A 16,331-nucleotide genomic window follows, 5' to 3' on the forward strand; every position below is an offset into this window, starting at 1 on the left:
TGTGAGACTATGCAGGGGCCTAGCAAACACATAAGTGGATGCTCACAGTCAGCTATTGGATGGATCACAGGGCCCCCAATGGAGGAGCTGGAGGAAGTACCCAGGGAGCTGGGGTGATCTGCAACCCTACAGGTGGAACAACAATATGAACTCACTAATATCTCCCACCCCCAGAGCTCATGTCTCTAGCTGCATATGTATCAGAAGATGGCCTGGTTGGCCATCAGTGGAAAGAGAGGCCCATTTGTCGTGCAGACTTTATATGCCTCAGTACAGGGGAACACAAGGGCCAAGGGGTGGGAGTGGGTGGGTGGGGGAGTGGGTGTGGGAGGTTGTGGGGGACTTTTGGGATAGCATTGGAAATGTAAATGAAATAAATACCCAATAATAAAAAAAAACAAATTCAATTTTGTCTAGGGCTCTAAAAAAAAAAATCTGTAATATATTTCAGGAACAATGTTAATTTCCCATTATTATCATTCCATAAGCTTAATATACCCAGAATTCTCTCTAGATTCTATTTTAGAATGATTTCCTCAGAGAAGTATGATACCAAATTGTTGTCATTAAAAAAGAAGAACCAGAAGTTTGACATACTGGTTATGTTGCTTTGGGGGTAACAGGATACTTTATTAGTTTTATTTTATTTTACTTTATTTTATTTTTTGTTTTTACAACAGCTTCAGCTGTCATAGAATTTGCTTTGTATATCAGGATAGCCTTGAACTCACAGAAATCCTCCAGCTTCTACCTCCCGAGTGCTGGAACTAAAGGTGTGTACCACTACAACCCAGCTAATTTTATTATTTTTTAAATCTTGAACACAACTGAGTCTCCATGCCTATTTCTCACTTAGGAATCTATCAGGCACACATCCCCTAAACATTGCCAGTGGCCTTTCATCAGAAGAGATTCGAGGCCCTTAGGTCAGCCAACATCCAAATTCAAGGTGACAGCTGAGGTATTAAGAGAAAATATAGACGAGGTGTGACTTCACACTCCAGTGTCTTGTTGGTTTCTGGTCTGACAGGTGTAAACACAGCGAAGGAAGATTCATTCCCAACACATAAGTGGAGCAACTTCCCTGACTTCCTGCCCATGATTCATTTAACATTCATCCTAAAACAACAATGTTTAAAGCACAGAGCCTTCTGCCTATTGCTATAAAGAGAACTGCAACTCGACAACAGTTTTCTCTTAATGTAGTCAAAAGATTTTGTGTAATTTGAGGGGAGGCTTTAATAAAAGGGCACATTGGATTATTTTCCAACTTTCAGTATTTCCTAGTCTGTTTCTATGAAATCTGAGTGCTGTCATCATCCGGACTGTTGTCATCAAAACAATTCCAGAGGGATAGACTTCTCTATGCATCTAGTGATGGCACACATGTGTGAACCAGCACAGGGAACATGAACGGGTGGCTTGTTCTGCAAGTCACTGGGTCCAGATGGCCACTCAGCCACCTCCAGAAGCCCTGCTCCCTCACACATCTGCCCCCTCTTTTTTCTTTTTCATATCCTTTATCTCAATTGTGCAGAAATAAGTTTATAAGACCTCCCCCATTAGCTTATACACTTGTTTTCATGTCATGATCCTTTCTCATGTATTCCCCCTCCCTGACCTCTAGTCACCTCTGTTGACATTTGTGAAATAGACCCTCATGACTATCTTTATGTACGTACGTGGATAGATATATAGTCTTACAATACATCAGGGGATATAGAGCTATACGGACTACTGAATTCAAGTCTAATTTTTTAAGTTATTTGGGTTTCCTTTTTTAACTTAACATTGGTTGGTTGTCCTAGCTACACTACTGTTTTTTAATGTAGTTGATTAATACTGAGGCCACAAAGTACTACCTTCATAACACAGCTTGAGTGCTGAATCTCCTGAAAATAGCCATGTATCTCACACACACACAAGTGTTCCTCCAGGGCTTCTCCTTGGGAGTTCATGACTGAGTTTCTCATGTAGAATGAGCTAGTAGGGTCTAAGAGTACATCCATATCAAAAGTCACTAGGCTTGGCATTGCATGTCCTAAGGATCTCTAAGTTTTTATACAATGGAAAGCGGCTGGTAGGATCTGAGAGTATAGCCTTATTATTGTCACCAAATACCCAAGATGTTCCCCAGAGGACTGTAGTTGAGGAAACTGTCCTTCCCTCCATCCCCATCCAAACCAAGACTGGTGACACCTAGCAAAAACAAAACAAAAAGTACATACACACAAAAATAAATATGTAAATAAAATAAAATTTATTTTATTCATTAATAATAATAGAATCAATACAAATATAATATAATAGATATGATTATAATAATACAACTGATATAATAATAATAATGTAATTAATACAACTATAATAATATAATAGATATAATACACATGCATGCATTTTGTGTTGGCCAGAGCCTACCCTGGAGTGTGGTTGATATACTACCACTCTGATACTCCATTGGAGAAAACTGATCAGCAGCAGATGGTAAGAGTAAAGTTCCTACATTGAGACAGATGAGATAAAACCCAGTCATGGTTATAACCAGAGAATAAAACTAAGCTAGAGCCTATTTAATATAGAGTCTTAGAATAAAAGAGAAGATGCCTAGCCTGAGTCCAGTGGGACAACAGTGGCTGTTATCACAGGACATTGCTTAGTCCTGACAGACAGGCTACCAGGCTCCCAGAGGAAATTCATCTGTGGGGTCATGCAGGGAATGAGGGGAGCCTGCTGTCCATAGTGCTTCAGTCTGTTTATTAACTGAAGTAGCTAAGCCTCATTATGGATACATCAAAATATGCTTGGGTTTGCTCTTTCCATCCTCAGCGTGATTTTAAAAACACCTTTTTGATATGCTAAGAGTCTCTAATGAAAATAGAAAGCATCAATTCAAAAAAAAAAAAAAAAAAGGGAGGGGAGGCTTCCATAAAGGACAGCTTTGTCTTCTGCTGTTAGTTAGCAGGTTGTCCATAGGGACTGCAGACGGGATTTTCATTCAGCAGCAGGCCTCACTAAAGAAGGCAACAACTAGGACTGACCTTGGAGAACTCAAACCTGTATTTGCCTTTAGTTTTCCATGATTTTAGAAAATTCAAACTCCAGGTGTCTGGGAGGTAATGTTAAGTGATGATGTAAGGGGAAATGGTACTGAGTTTTGGTTTCCAGAGTCCAGTGTTGCTCAATGAAAAAGCAGAAGGATCATTGGCAAATTGTAGTTGTTTCTGTTTTGTTTAGTTTTTTATTTGTGTTTTTGTTTTGCTTTGTTTTGTTTTGCTTTTTGTCTCCTTATCCCTAAGAAGTTATTTCCCAATTCTCAGGACCAATGAGAGACCATTGGTTTCTAAATCATCTGATACATAAGGACACTGGATAAAGAGCACTCGTGAGGTTTACTCATCAGTAAAAAAGTAGAAAACGAGTCTCAGTTATAACACAAGGATCACAAAAAGAAAGCACTTTGGCAAAATGTCACTCCAAAACTAGCCAGGAGAGATTAAGTGGGAAACACACACATACACACACACACATACACACACACACACACACACACACACACACACACACACACGGGGGTTTACAAAGTCCTGTGGGATAGGGATTACAATCATTGTAAGCAGGTACTCTAAAGAAGTCAAGACTGAAGAACTTGTGTACACAGGACATCATGAACCATGTAAACTCTCCCTCTTGCTCAAGCATTTTTTAAAGGGCAGTGCACCCTGATGAATGACAATCAAAGCACTGAGAAACAGAGAAATCTCTTGATGGCAGGAAATAGAAATGGCACAGTAGGAAGAGATAATGCCATCAAGAACCTCTTCGTTTGGCCCAGTGAGATGACTCAGCTTTATACAAAGACACTTGCTACCCCAGAAACCCGCGTAGTGGAAGGAGGACATTGACTCCTCCAAGTTCTTTTCTGACCCTAATTTGTGCTCTGTGGCACATACACCAACTTACCACTAAATAAGCAAATAAAGAAGACATAATAAACTAAATGTGTTGATCAATTAATTAATGTAAAAATCTCCTACTCTAGCTCCCCCTGGAGAGGGTACTCAACATTCAGAAAGAATAGTTTGCTAAGTAAAGCCAACACTGTCACTCTTCACTTAACATAGCCCTGGATTCTACACCTGTGTCTTTGTGCCACTGTACAAATTACAACTCAGTCTGTACTTTTCACCCTCCGGGCCACAGTAGTACCTCTTTGAGGGACTGCCCTTGGGTGACTAGAGTCCAATATCTGTGCATAGAGAACGTCTCAAGTGTGTGTGCCTATAATGCTGGGGCACTATCTTGGTACTGAACACACAGAGCATGCACACCAGCTTTCTGTCTGGTGTCACACAATGTGAGAACTCACAGGGTGGGGGTGAGGGAATCAGGTACAATTTAGGACTTCATCGCATGCTGTTCCTCTGCTTGAGTCTTGCATCCTATGGCCTGCTTTCCTTATTCCTTTTGTAGTTTCCAGTGGGAGTGCCTTAAATACATCACTGACATATGTAAGCATCCTTATCTCAGAGTTTCCTCTGGGGACTCCTGCCAAGACAAGGAGCCACTGAAAGGATGAAAAAACAATGAAAGGGAATCTCTCTTTGTTTGTCAGAAGATCCTTTGTTTTGGTGCATTTGAGAATAAAAATATAATAATAGTTACAGGGAAAGAACAGGGTGTTTTGGTGGGATGATCTGTGTGATATAACAATCACACACATATACACACACACATGCACACATATACACACATGCACACATATACATACATGCACACACAGACACATACACACATACACACTCACACACACACGGCACATACAACTACATAAAGAAGTTCTACCACTTTCTAAGGTGCTCACACACCAGATCCTTTTAAAGAACTGGACTGAGTGTTGAGTTCTTCATTGGGATGGGTACACTGCAGAAGTGGAGAGGTTGGCCTTGTGGTCCAGTAAAGGAGCAGAGCCGATGGACACATTTCATTCTGCTTGCACATTAAAACAAGAGTTCAGCCTGTCATCAATACAGCAGAATGGGAAAGTGACAGAAATAATGCTAGCCTAATCTGAATCTATTTGCTCTCTGCTTCCATCAACCCTTTATACAAAATGTTTAAGCCATTTGTGCCAAGCTCCACATGCTGTTACACACAATCTGACATAATTAAAACATTTCCTTTTTTCCTTTGTTCAGTGATCAAATGCTACCCTCTGTATTCCTGACTCCCCAGTGACTTTTCTCCCACCTTTCCTCTCTTTCTTTCCTTTAGATGTCCTCGCATCTTCCCATAATTGAAAGCTGATGTCATCTGCAAGACACATGCACTCTCTATTTTCAGAGGCTCTGTCATCAACACAGCTGTCTGGCATCCTGTCATTGCCCATCGCTGTCAGTTAATACAGGAACACAAACCTTCGGTGACATTATGCAAATGTGTAACCTTCCCTGGAGACTTTCTGCCTCGATGCCAGCGTCTAAGTTGCCCTGAAATAGAACATTGTCCATGTAGACAGCTGTAACATACTCGGATGTGTGTCACAAAACAAGGAAAAATTATCTTGACCTCATTTGCTAAGGGAATCTGCAATGTCTACACTCAAGTAGCATGCTGGAAATAAAGGTCTCACAAAAACAAGAACCTGACTTTAGAATTCTATACCCCCCAGCATTTAGAAGGAACATGCAGTAGAAATAAAATTTGAATCTCAGTTACTGCAATCTCCATCTCTGTTACTTCAGAAGGCAGAGTAAGTTTTCCAGGATCTGTTGCACGCCCACCTGTAAGAAGATGATGATGCTCACTTTGACCTGTTCTGGTCAAGCACCTCCCTGCCCTCCTCTCCAACCCTGTTCTTTCCTGCAGGCTCATCAAGCCAATGTACATATTCTAGATGCATTAAAAAACTAAGATGCCAAGTTTACTATGCTCGCTATTGAAGCATCACAGGAGACTTTGCTACACCTGCTCTCCATGCCCATTTAAGCTTTCAATATCCCTAGTGTTTCCCTATGTCCTAGCTTCCTTTCACTCAACATATATTTTATAACTATCGACTGTGCTCAATCACTTACTAAGTCCTAGGACAAACACAACATTAACTCGCAAATGGCCTGCTCTCAACAACCTTGGGATCTATGCAGGCAGGCTGAATGACTGAGGGACTCTACATGGTGCTGGTGGCCCAGAAGTTTTTCAAGGAAAAGCCAACATTTAATAGCAAATATAGGATGTGTAGTTATTTTCCTATTGCATTTATAACAGTTGTGTCTTAAAATTGTACAAAATATAATACATTCAAGTTCTAAAGGCCAGACGTCTAGAGTCTGCCTTGAGAAGCATCAATCCTTCTGAACCCTTGTCTCCTACAGTGCTCCCAGGATCCTTGGCACTCCTGACCTTGTAATAACATCACCCCCTCATCATCATCTCCAAGTCTGCTCTCCTGTCATAGAGAGACCAACTGGGTAATACAGAATAATATCCCCATTCAAAAACCCTTAACTAAGTAATAACTACAAAATCTCCCTTGTGTATAACATAACCCTACATTCCAAGGATTAGGGCACAGATACCTTTGGGTTAGTAGGTATCAAGTATTATTCAGCCTTCCACAGAAATATTGCATGTGAGAGAAGTAAGGACGCAAGCATGTTGCCATCAGGACATGGTGAGAAAAATGTATGTAGTAGACACCTGGAATCTCCACAGCCACTATAGGACTGAAAATATTTAAAGACAAGTAGAAATGATCAAAAAAATGTGAAGCGAGATTGTTTTCAAATTTGAATATGGCAGTGATATACAGAGTGATTTGAGATCAATCTCACTTTTAAGTATGACAGAGCCCAACAGGCACCTCCAAGGAATACAATGATCTAGTGGAGGGAGAGACTAGTCCTGGCAGCAGAATGGAGGTCACGATGTAAGGAGCCGCCCTCACATTCGCCATTACAAGATGGCGCTGATGGCACTGACACCCGTGTTCTAAGTAGTAAACAAGCAAGCTGCGCATGGGCCGGGGTAGCTTTCCACGCCATGTGCTCTGCCTTTCCCGTGACGACAACTCCGGCCGATGGGCTGCAGCCAATCAGGGAACGACACGTCCGAGGCGGAGGACAGTCCTCCATAAAAGGGATGGGGCTCTGCCATTTTTCTCTCTCTCTCTCTCTGGCTCTCTTCTCCACTGGCTCCTGATGGGGTAAGCAATAAAGCTTGTGCTGCAGAAGATTCCGGTTGCCCTGAGCGTGTTCTTACCAGGGGGGACAAAAGCGCGGGCAATATCACGAGAGCACAGGCTCCATTCTGATAGACCATTACTGAGTAGCCCTGTGCAATCACTGTACTGTAAGGTGTGGGCACAGTGGTATCACAAATCAGATTTCTCAAAGGAAGCCAGAATTGAGCATGTTTGTATAGCCTAACTTTTAAATATCAATAGCTATTCAATTGAACAAAATAATTATAATATTGAAATAGTATATCTAGGACTCGCAAGCTACCTGTGGCAATTTGTAGCCTCTGGCTCAGAGGATAGCAATGCCAACTAGTAACTTTATTTGATGCTTAGGGCTCGTATCAGCTCATAGGTACAACTGAGATCATAGGTATCATTGTCAATCTAGTCCTTAGCCTTTCTATTGATTTCTCTCTGCCACAATATTCAGCTGCATATCATCCAGTTGGGAAAATAAGACAGAGGAATAAGATGAGTGACAACGAATGGTGAGAAGTACTCTGTCAGTGAGTGTTATAGTAACAAGTGCAACAGGGCTTGGCTAAGCTCACCAGGGCTTTCTTACGTAATCTTAAATTCTACAGCAAATTTGACCATCCTATGCTATAGCCAATCCTGTTCTGGAATATTCTCATCAGTATATTTGATTCTATGAAGAATCTGTGTCCACATGTTCTGGGGGAAGCTGGGCTTCCCCTCCTTTGGGATAAATCTTTTGTAGTGTAAGTCGGTTATCACAACTGTGTTTCTCCCCACAGTGACTGGTCATCAAATTTGCCTATCAGTTCAGCTCTAACCACGGAAATGAGAAGACAACTCTGCTGTGGTGACTCGGGAACAGTTTTCAGACACTAGAATCTGCCCTGTGACATCTGAAGTTTGCTGCAGCCACCTGTGTCTATGCCAGGGCAACTGAAAGAAGAACCAATATGTTGAATTTTGTAAGGCCAGATGATAACATAAACCAAAAGTTACACACAGGAACGCTACAGAAGGTGACATGTGCTTGGTTGCTCCTCTCACAATAAGGAAAGAAATATGCTGGCTTTCATTTTCCAGAAGGAGAAAAAGGACGAGAGCAAATGAGTACAGGGAAGAGTCAAGGGCACGATGAACAGGGCTGACTGCAGAGATCTAACAATCATGTCAGCACCAATAGGAGAGGTACTAACCACAGCCTCCCAGGAAAGGGGCAAGCTATAACTGCTCTGAGCCTGGAGGCATTCCTAGGAGCATAGCCAGCCATTGCAGGAGGCTAACTGGAGATTGTTTAGTGAAAAGGAATATTTTTAAAGGAAAAGCTCACTAACTGCTTAGATGACTTCAAACAGTGTCATGCTGTGATTAGTCACATCTCCTGGCCCTGTGACTGGGCACCTGACAAGAACAACTTGAAGGAGGAAAAGATTTCTTTGCAGCTTTAAAAGTCTTATCTCATTGGTGGAGGAAGCTGTGGCAGAGATGCTCATGTGCAACTGGAAGAAAGCAGGGCAAATCACAAGGGGCCAGAGCAATGCATAACCCCAAAGACACAACCCTGAGGAAAGGTTACCTCCAGCCATTCTCCACCCTGCACAGTTCTCCAACCTCCCTGTTCAGATTCTAAGTCTTCAGTGGATGAAGCCATTCGTTCGGTCAGAGCCATCGTGATGAAACTGTCCCTGGTAACCCTGGAGAAGCGTCACAGCCAGAAGGCTTTCTGACTAATCTTCTAAGTACTTCTCCATCCACAATCAAGACTGACCATCAAACACTGAGATTCTGCTGCCTGCCAGCAAGCTCTGGAGCTAATTATCAATATTCTAGCTTTCTCTTTAACAAGTTAAGTTCTATCAACTCAAATGTTGAAATAACTATGATGATAGCAGTAAGAAATGGCACATACCACGGCAGGAGAAATGGTAAAGCAATGTGAACAAGTACCTGTGTTCAGAAGGTAAATAAGTCATGAGGTGTTCAAAATCAAAAAGAACGCTGAGATTGTGGTACAGGTCAACTATAAGAACTTAGGGGCTGGAATGAAGGCTCAGAAGCTAAGAATTCTTACTATTCTTCCAGAGGGCCTGAATTCAATTCCAGGCACCCGCATCTAGTAACTCACAACTGCTGGCAACTCCACTTTTAGGCAACCCAGTCCCTTCTTCTGTCCTCTTCTTCTCATGGTATATGGCACATGCATGCATACATACATACATACATACATGAATGCATATATACATACCTACATGCATGCATGAATACACACATACATACATAAATTACAAAATGATTTAATAGGAAACAGCTTTCATTAATAAAAATTTACTCTATTGGAATATGCCTTATTGGTCAAGTGGAAATAGTTTAGTTAAGCTGTGAAAATCATGGCCAATAGAAGGCAACAAAAGATTCCTATGAGAGAATGTGAGCACTCTGGCCACATCTTTTTATACTTGGTTCTTAAGGGGAAAGTGAGACAAGTTCCCCTCTACTTTTTATTGATAAATGGATATATGTTGTGTTTTATGTCTCCCCTGTATAGTGTGTAGTTTCTGAATGTGCTGACACTGTCTAAGTTCAAGACAGCTTTGAGAAGTTTCCTGTGCTTGAGAAGAAAGGTGTAAACTAGGTGCTAAACAAGTTTCTTAAACTTCAGACACAATACTATACAATCTACCCATTCCACAGTATCTTAGTTCTATGCTAGGAAGAGACACCAGTGTCATGGCAACATTATAAAAGAAAGCAATTAATTGGGGCAGGCTAACATTCAGAGGTTTTGTCCATTATCTTCATGGCCTGAAGCACAGAGGCATGCAGGCAGACCAAGTGCTAGAGAGATAGCGGAGTCCCACACCCAGATTAGCAGGCACCAGGAAGAGGAAGAGTAAAAGGAAAAGGAAGAGAAACTAGTCCAGGCCTGAAACCCCAACGCCCACCCCCCAGTGACACTCTTCCACCAACAAAGTTATGCCTACTACAACAAAGCCACACCTCCTAGTCCCTGTCTTGTAGCAACATTACCTAATGGCCAAGCATTCAAACCTATGAGTCTATGAGGAGGAGGGGCATTATTATTCAAATCACCATAAGCAGGTTAAGATAGAATCTGTTTTAATAATTAATTTTCCCTGGTAGAGATCAGTGAATTACCTTCTTGGGGAATTTAATCAACATGAGATATCATTTGCCTAAAGAAGGTTTCAGGTGTGTCAGAAATAATCGTAACATGAGTAAGGGATCCTCAAAGTATAGAAAGATATTGTATTTGTATGCCTAGGCATGCATTGTTCTGTCTATTCTAATACATCGCAATACATACTTGTTTGCTTGTGATGTATAGAATATGGGATGAGCATGTTCACGTTACCATATTTGTATATTTTGCTGAACTCCATCCTCCACCTCCACCCCCGGAAAAAAGGTAAGAAAAAGAAAATAACTAGCTCATTTTTAAATAGTCCCATGAGTGTAATGTAGAAGAAGATATATTTTCCTATTTACAAGTTCTTTGTACTTAATTTCTTCCTTATTATAAATTTGCCCATTTGGTAAAATTAAGTAATAAAAAATAATTAAAATTGCAACTTACAGGAATTTAAATGATTTGTAATCCCCGAGGAATTACCAGCACATTAATAAGAGCTGCATTCCAGGGAGAAGGCTTTGAATTATGTACAACTTCCACCTTGCTAACTAATTATTTCAACTTTCTTTTTTTCTTCTAACCCAGAAAATTGGGGAGAGATATCAGTGGGTTCACCTTAACTTTTCACAGAAGATTAACTCTTTTTCAAACTCCAGTACTCCTGTTAGGGCCTCTTCTTGAGTTTAAAGCTTATTTCATTGTTATAATTTAAAAAAAAAAACTGTTGACTTACTAAGCACAGCTAGTATGTGTCTGCAGAAGAAAAACATTCAATTTTATGTGTTTATATCTACCTGTAAAGAAGTGTTCAGTGTAGTAATTCTGAGTCATTATAAAACATCAATTTGGAGACCGAGGTCAGCTTATAGTAATAATTTTTATTATTTCTTTTCTCCCAGAGTCACTGCGTTGATTCTGTCTGTGGATCAGATTAATGAATATATGAAATATTATTACAGAGGAAACTGCATACAAAAATTCATTTTTCATGCAGATCCACTACGCACTTTGCTGATCTCATTACAACCGTAAAAGGCAATTTCTAGGGTTTCTGGTGCTGGTGACAGACAGTGCTGCCTGAGAAGGGAGTCAGGAGCTATGGGGAGAGGGAGTGTCTCAGGGCTCAGCCACTTCACTTGATGGTGAAGCTCTGAGTGAATCAATAGGGGCAGGATGCAATCAAGGGACTCTAAAATAATCTTCATTAGAAATGTAACATCCTCAAGGGAATTCCCTGCCTCCCAGAGGTGCTTAGCTTAATGAATGGGTTTGGACCTCCTCTTCTTCAGTGCGGTGTGAACTAACTGCAATCAGAGAAGAGTATCTGTGAAGCAGGAAATGTGTGTGTGTGTGTGTGTGTGTGTGTGTGTGTGTGTGTGTGTGTGTGTGTGTGTGTGTTGGAGGGGAGGTTCCATACTAAGTGAAATAGACCAGTCACAGAAAGACAAACTGTGATTCCATTTATATGAGAGTCTTGAAGGTAGAAAGTAGCAAGCTTTTGGCCAGAGGCTGAGAAAAGAGGAAGTGGGAAGTTGTTTAATTGCCATGGAGATTCCCTTCTGTGAGACGAAGAAGTTGTGCAGATTGTTTGTATAAAGATATGAATGTACTTAATACTATGGATGGCTAAAATTAAAAAATAATAATTTTAGGTTATATGCATTTTAACACAATTTTTGAAGGTGTAAGCAAACTTATGAAAGAACTAAAAATATTTAATCAGTAGAAAAAAAAGAACTGGGACTCACCACCTGAAAATTACTATGTTTATTTTGTGACTTTAAGAGAAATCTAGCAGCAGTAAGAACTAGCTATTGAGCTAGAGATTCTGGCCCAATACACAACAAAAATGTATACAGAACAAAGGATGAATACCTGTGGCCTGTGGTATTAATGACCTGGATCAAGGCCTTCTCTGGGAACCAGTCACAGGAAGTCCGGTCTTCAATGTGAATCATCACTGTCACTTAGCAGCTATGTCTGGGTCCAGATTAATTTTCAGTTTCTGCTTCCCCAGTCATAGGTGGCCAAAGTCTGCTCTGCAGAAAGTCTATCCTTTTGTCTGTGGCTTTAGCCCACGTCACAAGCAGGAAATGAGTAAGGCTAATTCAACGTCAGGGAGGCACTTGAGAATTCTTACTTTCACAGTGGCGTGACTAATATGCAATCAATGGTTGGCACAAAGAAAGTTGAGCTCTTTTAATAAATAGAAATATATACATAGAGCCTTGAAATATTCTGTTCTTTGAACTACATCATCATTGCCATAATCCCTACTTTTTAAAAGTAATACACTATAAAAACACAATTTACCTGCTGGAAGTTTGACCTTTTAAAGTGAACAACTTGGTGAGTTTTAGTCATCCACACCATCACAGTCATTTAGCTTCAAAGCCTTTTACCTCCTAAAACTCTTACTATCCATTAACTATCAGTCCCAACAGAGCCCTCTGCAACCCAGCTCCTGTGTCCTGTGATGACTAGTCTAGACAAATGGCTTCTTTCACTTAACACAATACTTTCAAGTTTCTTCTATATCATGGACTTCACTCTATGGCTGAATGGTTTCCAGAGCATGGATTATTATGTTTTGTTTTGGCTATTATTAATAATGCCACTATAAATATTTATGCAAAGCTTTTGTGCAGACACATGCTATCATTTCTCTTGGATTTATACCCAAGAGTTGACGAGTGTATGGTAATATTACACTTAGTCATTGTGGGAACAGCCAGGCTGTTTCTCCCCATGGTTGTAGTATTTTTCATTGTCAGCAGCAGTGGATGAGGGGTCCCACTTCGCTGCAGCCTTCACAGCTATTACCATCACTTTTGCATTCTGGGCATCTTTATAGGTCTGAAGTGGCATTTTGTTATGCTTTTGTGTTTCCCTAATAACTAATGATGTCAAACAACATCCATATACTTATAGGCCACTCATTTCTCTTCTGTGGAGAAATATCTATTCATTGCCTTTACACATTTTTATTTGGGTTATTTGTCTCTTTATTGTGGTGTTGTACTAGTTCTTTAACTGTCATAGAGACAAGTTCTCTAACAGATACACTTCAGCTTTTTTTTCCTGTTTGAGCTGTTTTTCCATCTTTTTTTTTTTTAGTACCATTCTCTAAAGTAAAACCTTTGATTTTGAAGATGTCTGATTCAACTGTTTCCCGTTTTTCTACCCCTTATGGATTTGGTATCATATCTATGAAACAGCTGCTTATCTAAAGGTCACAGGAAGTGACTCTTCTAAACCTCTATAAGGATTGTATAGGTTTGGCTCTTACAGTTAACTCTGATCTGTGTTCAGTTAACTTTTGTATTTGGGTTAAGGGAGGTATGCTACTTCAGTTTGTTTGTTTGTTTGTTTGTTTGTTTGTTTGTTTGTTTGAGACAATTATTATTATAACAGCTAAGAAGTGTCAGGGAGGTCACCATACAGCACAGGCTGGCCTCTGACTCTACATCCTCCATGCGGGGAAAGAAGCCTGTGGCTGCAGCTGCCTCCATTCTTTGCATGTGGATATCTTGTTGTTTCAGCACTCTGTTATCTAACAGTCTATTCCTGGACTTTCAAATCGATTTCTTTCTTTGTCTTTATATGACTAGTAGGTGCCCCAGATCACACCTTGATTTTATTACTAATTGACCTAATTATTGAGCTAGGTTTCCATACTTTACCAGCCTTGAACTGATAAGAGATCCGCAAGCCACCGACTCTCAAGACCTTAAACTTCCTTTTTAAATAGTTTTTCCTGTTTCTGTCATTCTAGGAATTTGTACATTTCACGTATGTTAGAAAACCTCTGTCCCGATGTGTTCACACTGCTTATCATCTCATCTCGTTTTTTGTATCTTTAGTAATCTTTTTGGCTCATGCCTAATTTTAATAGTATTCTTCTCTTTTTGCTAGTCGGTCAAAGCTAAAGTTGCCTATTTTGTTTCTTTTCGATGTGTTTCTTATTCATTGTTTCACTTTCTCTGCCACTTAGAGCCACCATTTTTTGTCATTGTTGTTGTGTTATTTCGTTGCTTGTATTAGGCTGTTTGGCTCTTTTTCCTCCCTCTTTTGCAAAGGTGCATGGTTAATATACTGAACCATTGTCTTTCCTTACACATAGGAAATCATAGTTCCAGCCTCTCAGCACTTGACTTATTGGTATTCTGTATGTTCAGTAATTAGAGTTCTCATTTTTATTAATGCCATTACCATTTAATTTGTTTTGATTTCTTCTCTGAACCCATGGTTACTCAGGAGCATACCTGGTACTGCTATTAAGTTTGGGACAAGAAGAACAAACAAAAGCTAAAAGAGAAGGTTTACTAACTTATAGTAAGAGGTAGATCTTATGTAAGACAAGACACCCATGTTCACTTTCATCTTTTGCCAAGATTTCGTTCATATTTTCACTATCTTGATATCCTGTATTTTCCTAATTGCTTAACGATTGGTACAAAAGAAGAACATATCTCCTTTTCCATACTGAGTGGACAAAGAAAAATGAAGCAAATCCACATAGTTCAACAATTTAAAATAGTCACTTTCAGAATGAGAAAAGATGTTTAGTGGGTACGTTCTGTGGTCTTGCATGCCATTTTCATTAGTTATTCTAACACCATGTGCTAATTTGTTCCTATTTTCCTTATCAGATTCTGGAAAATAAAGTCAGTTTGCATTATTTTGTCACAATGACAGACGAAGTGCCTTAAACTGAGCCTAATTCTAAGTAGTGCCACAGCCCAGGATCCTTCCACTGACCTTTACTTCCTCAGAGGCAAAGGCACACGCACACGCGCACGCACAGGCCCTGCATGACTACCTTTTGAAAGTTTATATTCAACTGGAAGGATAGCCCAGCCATGCTGGTTGTACATTTCTTAGCTTTCTTAAAGCGCCTACTGGTTTAGTATTACATTAATTTTTATCTAAATGTCCCCCTCCAAATGATGGATTTTGAAATGTGGTTCATCATCTCTATATGTAGTTATTTTCACCTTCTATTAATCTGTGTTACTATTTCCATGCTTTCAGATTTGGGGGTGGTGGTGGTGTCCCTTGATAAAGTCTGCAGCATCCTTACAAAATTCTATCTCCATTTTGTTTCATGCTATGTCCCAGTGTGGCGGTTTGAATGAGACTGGCCCCCATAGGCTCATATATATTAAATAGTTCATCCCAGCTGGTGGGGCTGTTTAGGAAGAATTAAGAGGTGTGACCTTGTTGGAGCTATGTCACTGGGGGGTGGGCTTTAAAGGTTTCAAAAGCCCATTCTAGTCCTAGTCTCTCTTTCTCTCTTCCCCACCTCTCTCTCCTATGCTCTCTCTCTCTCTCTCTCTCTCTCTCTCTCTCTCTCTCTCTCTTTCTCTTTCTCTCTCCATCTCCCTCTTTCTGACTGTTGCATCAGAGCATCAAATCAGGTATGAGCTCTCAGCAATTTTTCCAGCACCATGCCAACCTGCTCCCTGTCATGATGATAATGAACTAAATCTATAAAAGTGTAAGAAAGCCAATTAAGTGCTTTCTTTTATAAGCGTTGCCTTGGTCATGGTATCTTTTCACAGCAATAGAACAGCAACTAAGACACCTGATATATTTGAAATTTCTGATTCAGATTATCTCTATTATCTGACCTTGCATTTTTCTATTCTCATTCTTTTTTGTTACAACTGTTGGGTTTCTGACTACCTTGTTATCATAGGCTCATGCTCTCCATTTCTGTGATTAGCTCAGGGCTATTGGGTTTACTCTATCAGAAGCCATAAAGTCAAATTTTTGTTCTACCACTGAGCCCAAGTCAGACGACATGGGCAAGTTACTTTATCCTTTAAACTTGACCTCGTGTGTTTACTGTGAGATTAAACTAAACAGTAGATTTATGAAATGCTTACAAAATTCAAGCACAAAATATTCAGTATCACTATTATTTATATTAATAATGTTTTTCTGCTATTGTTAATCCAT

Source organism: Mus caroli, chromosome 1 (genome assembly GCF_900094665.2).
Source record: "Mus caroli chromosome 1, CAROLI_EIJ_v1.1, whole genome shotgun sequence".
Lineage (NCBI taxonomy): Eukaryota > Metazoa > Chordata > Mammalia > Rodentia > Muridae > Mus > Mus caroli.